Raw genomic sequence first — 9,659 nt, 5'->3', positions numbered from 1 at the left:
CAGGAATCATGCTTAACTTGACTTGAGGGCCAAGAAACATGAATTTTCAGCAAGTATAAGGTGAGATATCTCTTCCTAACATATTGAGTGAGATTTGGTCAGTTGAGAGTTTTTGGATTTAAAGTTGTTCTTGATGTGATTTAGGAGGAAAAAGTGCTTAAGGACCACCTGAAAGTTTAACCGAATTAGGAGCAGCAAAACCAGGTAGGGATTGACGAATTTAATCTTGATTGATTGTGTTTGAGTTGTGTGATTATGATATGGTTTGGCTGTGCTTGAAATTGATTGTTTGTATGAGTAATCCTTGTTGAAATTTTGGTGAAAATTTGATAAAATTTGATGAAATTCAAGCTATGAATGTGTGTTCTTGTGGCTGCTGGAAAACAAAACCCTAGAGATTAAATTGAGGTTCAATTTGTGTTAAAATCATGTAGAAAATATGGGGTTTTGGTGGCTGGAAATTTATTTTGAATTTTGGTAAAAATCGGTTGCTGAAAAGACTGAAAAACGGGTAAAAACAGAGAAAGAATTTGAAGAATATACGAAGAACACGAAGAACACTTTGAGTGCGGTGAAGAACATTGAAGAACACCTTAAAAAGATAAAAACTAAAGAAAAGTCTGTAAGGTTTTAATAACAGAAAAACAGACAGAAATTAGTGAACGAACTAGGGCAACATAGTTAGTCCTTGAGTTGCGACTAGGGTTAGATATTATATGAAAAGTTAAACTGTTTCAGTATATACTTAATGAACCTATACTTGGGACAGGCGAACTATTCATACCGAAATTTACATAAAATTTAAATACATACGTTAAGCAGAGAAATCAGAGCAGAATAGAGAAACACAGAAAACAGAGTAGCCAGAGTAAAGTAAAGAGATAAAGAGAAAAAGAGTAATATAGATACAGATGAAAAGAGTAATCAGAGAAGAGAAAAGAGATACAGAGAACAGAGTAATTAAAACAGAGTAAAGAGATACAGAGAAAAGAGAAACCAGAACAGAGTAAAGAGATATAAAGAGAAGAGTAATATAATAAAGAGATATTATATATATATGTTGCTTAATGCAACCCAAGAGATATTATATATATATTTGTTGCTTAATGCAACCCAAGAGATGTTTGTTTATTTATCTGTTGCCCAAAGGCAACCCAAGAGTAATTTTCCGTTCCCAAGAGTATATTTCCTGCGAGTAGAAAGCAGAGGCTGTCTCAATAGAGCTGCTAATAATTATATGCGCATTTATTTGAACGGAAAATCATATCCGGGAAATCGTGAACTCGTGACCGGATAAATGTCGGGAATGTAGGTGCTAACCGACACATGAGCTCATGGCCTGCGCTAGGGCTAGACATGCATCATTCTTGTCTGCGCATCATTCTCTGTTGCATTCCTTTCTGTGTGTGATCTACTTCTTTATGTTTGTCCGCTCGTATGCTATTTCTGTGCTTTATTTTCTTGTATTCTTTTGTTTGTGTTCTGCTTTCTGTTCTCTCTATTTTCTCTTTCTATCTTTATCTTCTGTTTACTGCTTCGCTATATTATGTTATTCGTCTACCAATCGACCCCAAATAAATGAAAGTAACTAATAACCCCGGCCCTACTAAGAACTCCCCAGTTCTTACCCCTTCTCTCTCCCTTTCCCCTTCAGATGGAAGTAAGAGTACCTTACCATAGTTCGCTGATGACCGTTCGCAAGAAGAGGATTCTGCTCTAGATAGTCTTCTGAGTATAGGGTGAATATCGTTCTCTGATTATATGTATATACTGTGAGACCAGCCAACGTCTGCACCCCGTTCGTATGCGCACTTTAACCTAAATCCTGTGTACGAGATTCCTATTGTGTGGCTACTTCATGAGGTACCAGAGAGACGTCCTATGGAAAAGTCTGATTGTGCAGAGGAGTAGCAGATGATGTTCTATCTTTTGATGACGTTCCACTTGACTTGAGTTTTGAAGACCTAGAACGTACTTTCCCTCGCTTTAGTAGTTTAGAGGGACTAGGTGAGTATAGAGTCTAGGCTAGCCTAGGTGCCAGCTTAGGGACCTCTTGAACAGGTCAGGACCTGGGATGTTGTATGTATATATATGTATATAGATATTATTTAGCTATATCTAGGGGTGTTCTAACTAACAGTCTATATGCTAATAAAGGCTGTGTCACCGAACGTTGTCAACTACTGGTGACATATTTTTGTGTGGTTGTTTATAACTGTTTTATCTGTTATTACTTGTGAATTGATTTTAAATGATTCTGTCTATTAATCCAAATGTTTTCAAAAAAAATAAAATAAAATATACACCACGCAAATTAACTACGCGTTTAACAACGAATCAGGCTCATATGATAAATAATAGATAATAATTAGGAAGACAAATTGGTAGCGCTCAGTTTCCGGTATGATCTAGACATATTGAAAATTGGGTCGTTACACCTTGCATCATTGGCAAGTTGAATGCTAACCTCACATTTTCCGGACTAAAATCCAAGTAATTTCCTCGAACCATTGTGAGCCAATTCTTTAGGTTCGGGTTCACACTTTGGTCATGGTTCTTAGTGATCCATACATTGGCATAGAACTCTTGAACCATTAAGATCCCGACTTGTTGAATGGGGTTGGTGAGGATTTTCCAACCTCTTCTTCGAACTTCATGTCGGATCTCCGGATATTCACTCTTTTTGAGCTTGAAGGGGACTTCGGAGATCACCTTTTTCTTGGCCACAACTTCATAGAAGTGGTCTTGATGGACCTTTGATATGAATCTCTCCATCTCCCATGACTCGGAGGTGGAAGCAATTGCCTTTTCTTTGCTCTTTCTAGAGGTTTCTCCGGCCTTAGGTGCCATTAGTGGTTATGGAAAACAAAAAGCTTTAGCTTTTCCCACACCAAACTTAGAATGGTTGCTCGTCCTCGAGCAAAAGAATAAAGAAAGGAGTAGAAGAAGAAGAAATGGAGGAGATGGAGGGGGTGTGAATTCGGCTAAGGGGGTAGTAGTGTGTATGTTGTGTGAAGATGAAGGTGGTAAGGAAGGGTATTTATAGGGTAACGGAGAGAGGGTAGCCGTGTATGAGGGGGTGGGTTTGGGAGGGAAATGGTTTGAATTTGAATGGTGAGGTAGGTAGGGTTTAATGATGGATGGATGTGAGTGGTGAAGAGGGTAGGATTTGATAGGTGAGGGGTGTTTGGGGAAGAGTTATTAATGGGATTGGTCAAGGGTATTTGGGGAAGAGTGTTATGGAAAGGTGTGAAGAGGAGAGAAGAAGAAGTGGGGTAGGTGGGGATCCTGTGGGGTACACAAATCCTGAGGTGTCAAGGAATTTGAGTTCCTGCACCATTCTGGCGTTCAAACGCCCATTGTGTGCCAAATCTGGTGTTTAACACTAGCTCTGCTACCTTTCCTGGCGTTAAATGCCACTCTACTGTCCATTTTTGGCGTTAAACGCCAGCCAGATGCCAGACAGCCCTTTTTGGCGTTAAACGCCTAGAGTGCTGCCCATTCTGGCGTTTAACGCCCTTAATGCTGCCAGGCTAGGCGTTAAACACCCATTCTGCTATCCTTACTGGCGTTTGAACGCCAGTAAGTCCGTCTTCCAGGGTGTGCTATTTTTAATGCTGTTTTTCATTCTGTTTTTGAATTTTTTTTGTTGTTTTTGTGACTTCACATGATCATCAACCTAATGAAAACATAAAGTGACAATGGAAAATAAAATAAATATAATTAAATAACATTGGGTTACCTCCCAACAAGAGCTTTTTTAATGTCAATAGCTTGACAGTAAGCTCTTAGAGAGCTTCACAGAGACTCAGAGCTTGATGTTGGCCTCCCATCACCAAACTTAGAAGTTGAGTGTGGGAGCTCTATTTGACTCTGTGTTGAGAGAAGCTTTTCACGCTTCCTCTCCATGGTTACAGAAGAAGATCCTTGAGCCTTAAACACAAGGTAGTCCTCATTCAATTGAAGGACTAACTCTCCTCTGTCCACATCAATCACAGCTCTTGTTGTGGCTAGGAAGGGTCTTCCAAGGATGATGGATTCATCCTCTTCCTTCCCAGTATCTAGGATTATGAAATCAGCAGGGATGTAAAAGCCTTCAACCTTCACTAAGACATTCTCTACAAGTCCATAAGCCTGTTTCCTTGAATTATCTGCCATCTCTAGTGAGATTCTTGTAGCTTGTACCTCAAAGATCCCTAGTTTCTCTATTACAGAGAGGGGCATGAGGTTTATCCCTGACCCCGGGTCACACAGAGCCTTCTCAAAGGTTATGGTGCCTATGGTACAAGGTATTAAGAACTTTCCAGGATCCTGTTTCTTCTGAGGTAATTTCAGTTGAACCAGATCACTTAGTTTATTGATGAGAAAAGGGGGTTCATCCTCCCAATTTTCATTACCAAATATCTTGGCATTCAGCTTCATGATTGTTCCTAGATATTGAGCAACTTGCTCTTCAACAATATCTTCATCCTCTTCAGAGGAAGAATACTCGTCAGAGCTCATGAATGGCAACAGTAAGTTTAGTGGAATCTCTATGGTCTCTATATGAGCCTCAGATTCCTTTGGTTCCTCATTAGGGAACTCCTTGGAGGCCAGTGGACGTCTATTGAGGTCTTCTTTATTGGAAATCACTGTCTTTTCTTCCTGTCCAGGTTTGGCCATGTTGATTATAGTTATGGCCTTGCTCTCTCTTTTTGGGTTCTATTCTGTATTGCTTAGGAGAGTACTGGGAGGGAGTTCAGTAAATCTTTTACTCAGCTGACCCACTTGTGCCTCCAAATTTCTAATGGAGGACCTTGCTTCAGTCATAAAACTGAGAGTGGTCTTAGATAGATCAGAGACTACAGTTGCTAAGTCAGAGTGGCTCTGCTTAGAATTCTCTGTCTGTTGCTGAGAAGATGATGGAAAAGGTTTGCTATTGCCAAACCTGTTTCTTCCACCATTATTGTTACTGAAGCCTTGATTAAGCTTCTGTTGATCCTTCCATGAGAAATTTGGATGATTTCTCCATGAAGGATTATAGGTGTTTCCATAGGATTCTCCCATGTAATTCACCTCTTCCATTGCAGGATTCTTAGGGTCATAGGCTTCTTCTTCAGAGGAAGCTTTCTTAGTACTGCCTGTTGCAGCTTACATTCCAGACAGACTCTGAGAAATTATATTGACTTACTGAGTCAATATTTTGTTCTGAGCCAATATTGCATTCAGAGTATCAATCTCAAGAACTCCTTTCTTCTGAGTTGTCCCATTATTCACAGGATTCCTTTCAGAAGTGTACATGAATTGGTTATTTGCAACCATTTCAATGAGTTCCTGGGCTTCTGCAGGCGTCTTCTTCAGATGAAGAGATCCTCCAACAGAGTGGTCCAATGACATCTTGGACAATTCAGACAGACCATCATAGAATATACATATATTGCTCCATTTTGAAAACATGTCAGAAAGACACCTTCTGATCAATTGCTTGTATCTTTCCTAAGCTTCATAGATGGATTCACCTTCCTTCTGTCTGAAGGTTTGAACTTCCACTCTAAGCTTGCTCAACTTTTGAGGTGGAAAGAACTTGGCCAAGAAAGCATTGACCAACTTTTCCCAAGAGTTCAGGCTATCTTTAGGTTGTGAGTCCAACCATGTCCTAGCTCTGTCTCTTACAGCAAATGGGAAAAGCATAAGCCTGTAGACCTCAGGATTAACCCCATTGGTCTTAATAGTGTCATAGATTTGTAAGAATTCAGCTAAGAACTGATGAGGATCTTCCAATGGAAGTCCATGAAACTTGCAATTCTGCTGCATTAGAGAAACTAATTGAGGCTTAAGCTCAAAGTTGTTTGCTCCAATTGTAGGAATTGAGATTCTCCTTCCACAGAAGTCAGAAGAGGGTGCAATAAAGTCACCAAGCATCTTCCTTGCATCTCCACCATTGTTATTGGGTTCGGCCATCTCTTCTTCTTTTTCAAAAAAATCTGTCAGGTCCTCTCCAAAGTGTTGTGCTTCTAGCTTCTCTTAGTTTTCTCTTTAGAGTCCTTTCAGGTTCCGGATCAGCTTCAACAAGAATGTTCTTATCCTTGCTCCTGCTCATATGAAAAAGAAGAGAACAGAAAATAATATGAATCCTCTATGTCACAGTATAGAGATTCCTTTATGTGAGTAGAAGAATAGAAAAGTAGAATGAAGAAGAGAAAAGATGAAGAATTCGAACACAGAGGGAGAGAGGGTTCGAATTATAAGAAGAAGAGAATTGTTAGTAAATAAATAAATAAATAGAAAGAGATGAGAGAGAGAGGATTCAAATTTTAAATTAAAATAAAAGGAAAATATTTTTGTTTTTATTTTAATTATTAGTTATAATTTGAAAATTATAAAAAGGAATGAAATAAAATTAAATTTAAAACAATTAGTTAATTAAAAAGAATTTTTAAAAAGTGGTGAGGAGTTTTCGAAAATAAGAGAGAGAAAAGTAGTTAGGTAGTTTTGAAAAAGATAAGAAATAGTAAACTTTTAAAATCAAACAAAAAGTCAAGTAGTTAATTGAAAAAGATTTAAAAATCAATTTTGAAAAGATAAGAAGTTAGAGAAGATTTTGAGATTGATTTTGAAAAAGATATGATTGAAATTTATTTTGAAGAAGATTGAAAAGGAAATTTAAAAAGATTTGATTTTGAAAATTAAAGTTGATTACTTGACTAACAAGAAACTAAAATATATGATTCTAGAATTTAAAGATTGATTCTTTCTTAATAGGCAAGTAACAACTTGAAAATTTTTTAATCTAAACATTAAATGTTAGCATTAATTTCAAAAATATGAAATAAAAATAAAAAAAAGATTTTGAAAATCAATTTTGAAAATTTTCGAAAAAAAAATGAAAAAGACTTGAAAATGATAGAATTTTTAATTTGAAATTTTTACTTGACTAACAAGAAAATTTTTTACCAAATCAATTCAAAATTTCGAAAATTGTGAGCAAAATAAAGGGAAAGATGTTTTTTTCTTTTTTAATTAATGAGGAAAGAGAATAACATCAAAATGACACAAAACATAAGAAATTAAAATCAAAACAACAAATGCATGCAAGAATACTTTGAATGTCAAGATGAACACCAAGAACACTTTGAAGATCATGATGAACACCAAGAACATGTTTTTGAAAATTTTTAAGAAAAGAAAAAACATGCAAGACACCAAACTTAAAAATTTTTAAACTTTAGACACTAATAATTCAAGAATGCATATGAAAAACAAGAAAAGACACAAAACAAGAAAATGTAAAGATCAAACAAAGACAATCATCAAGATCAACTTGAAGATCAATGAAGAAAAACATGCATGAATTTTCAAAAATTTTAAGAGAATTAAAAAAGATGCAATTGACACCAAACTTAAAACTTGATACAAGACTCAAACAGGAAACACAAAATTTTTTTGTTTTTATGATTTTATTAATTTTTTGTAATTTTTCGAAAATTAATTTGGAAGAAGAAAATAAAAATATACAAAATTTTTAATAAGAATTCCAGGAATCATGCAATGTTAGTCTAAAGCTCCGGTCCAAAAATTTAGACATGGCTTAATAGCCAGCCAAGCTTTATGTGAAAGCTTCGGTCCAAAAGATTAGACATGGCCAATGGCCAGCCAAGCTTCAGCAGAGCATTACATACAACAACCATATTGATGGGAATCAAAAAGCTCCTGCAATGATAAGTGGAAGCCTCGGTCCAAAAGAATTTACACATGGCTTGACAGCCAGCCAGGCTTCAACAGATCATGATGAAACTCTAGAAATCATTCTTAAAAATTCTGAAGAACAAAATAAAATATATATTATTTTTTTTGAATTTTTCGAAAATAAAAAGCTTAAAATTAAAATAAAATTACCTAATCTGAGCAACTAGATGAACCATCAGTTGTCCAAAAACTTGAACAATCCCCGGCAACGGCGCCATAAACTTGGTACACGAAATCGTGATTGTTCATTCCCTGGCTACAGCGCAAAAGACTTGGTGTGAAAGAACATGATCTCATCTTTAACACAAATCTGCGTAACTAACCAGCAAGTGCACTGGGTCGTCCAAGTAATAAACCTTACGTGAGTAAGGGTCGATCCCACGGAGATTGTCGGCTTGAAGCAAGCTATGGTCATCCTTGTAAATCTCAGTTAGGCGGATTCAAATGGTTATAAGGTTTTAATAATTAAAATATTAATAAAACAGAAAATAAAATAGAAATACTTATGTAATTCAATGGTGGGAATTTTGGATAAGCGTCTGGAGATGCTTTGTTGCTTCTGAACTTCTGCTTTCCTACTGCCTTCTTCCAACCATGCGTTACCTCCTTCCATGGCAAGCTGTATGATCCTCTCGGATGAAAACAAATCCATATGCGCTGTCACCGCACGGCTAATTATCTGTTGTTTCCCGCTAGCGTCGGAATAGGACCATTGTCCTTTTGCACATTGTCATTGCGCCCAACATTTGCAAGTTTGAAGCTTGTCACAGTCATCCCTTCCCAGATCCTACACGGAGTACCACAGACAAGGTTTAGACTTTCCAGATCTCAGGAATGCTGCCAATGGTTCTAGCCTATACCACGAAGATATTAATCTCATGGACTCGGTCCGTGTATTAGATATCCAAGAGAGTATACTCCAGCTGTCATCCAATGACTACGTTGAACATCATGTAGATCGCTTTGTGGTTGTTAGGCACGCGATCTTGGCTAAGCGAGTAACGAAGATTGGGTGATTGTCACGGGTCACCCCTTCATTTTGACTTAACTAAATTAAGTACGAGAGTATATCTTAGAGAAGAAGTAGGCATGAATTGAATAGAAAACAGTAGTAATTGCATTAACTCATGAAGAACAGCAGAGCTCCACACCTTAATCTATGGGGTGTAGAAACTCCACCGTAGAAAATACATAAGTGAAAGGTCTAGGCATGGCCGTGAGGCCAGCCTCCAATGTCTAAGGAATAAACAACCAGAGATGGTCAAAAGACTCAAAGTGATCAAAAGATCAACAAAAGACTTCAAATAAATTTCTAAAAGTAGTTTTTATACTAAACTGGTAACCTAGGTTTACAGAAAATTAGTAACTAAGTGCAGATAGTGCAGAAATCCACTTCCGAGGCCCACTTGGTGTGTGCTTGGGCTGAGCATTGAAGCTTTTTCGTGCTTAGGCTTTTGCTAGAGTTAAACACCAGCTTTGGTGCCAGTTTGGGCGTTTAACTCGAATTCTGGTGCCAGTTTGGGCGTTTTACACCAAGATGTTTTAGGCTAACTTTGAACGTCAATTTGGGCCACCAAATCTCGGAAAACATATAGACTATTAAATATTTCTAGAAAGCTCAGGATGTCTATGTTCCAACACAATTGAGAGCGCGCCAATTGGGCTTCTGTAGCTCCAGAAAATCCACTTCGAGTGCAAGAGGGTCAGAATCCAACAGCATCTGCAGTCCTTTTTCAACCTCTGAATCAGATTTTTGCTCAAATCCCTCAATTTCAGCCAAAAAATACCTGAAATTATAGAAAATACAAAAACTCATAGTAAAGTCCAAAAATATGATTTTTGAATAAAAACTAATAAAAATATAATAAAAAGTAATTAAATCATACTAAAAACTATGTAAAAATTATGCCAAAAGGGTATAAATTATCCGCTCA

This window comes from Arachis ipaensis, chromosome B04 (genome assembly GCF_000816755.2).
Source record: "Arachis ipaensis cultivar K30076 chromosome B04, Araip1.1, whole genome shotgun sequence".
Lineage (NCBI taxonomy): Eukaryota > Viridiplantae > Streptophyta > Magnoliopsida > Fabales > Fabaceae > Arachis > Arachis ipaensis.
The sequence above is the reverse complement of the archived record's forward strand: the minus strand, read 5'-3'. Positions refer to the sequence as shown.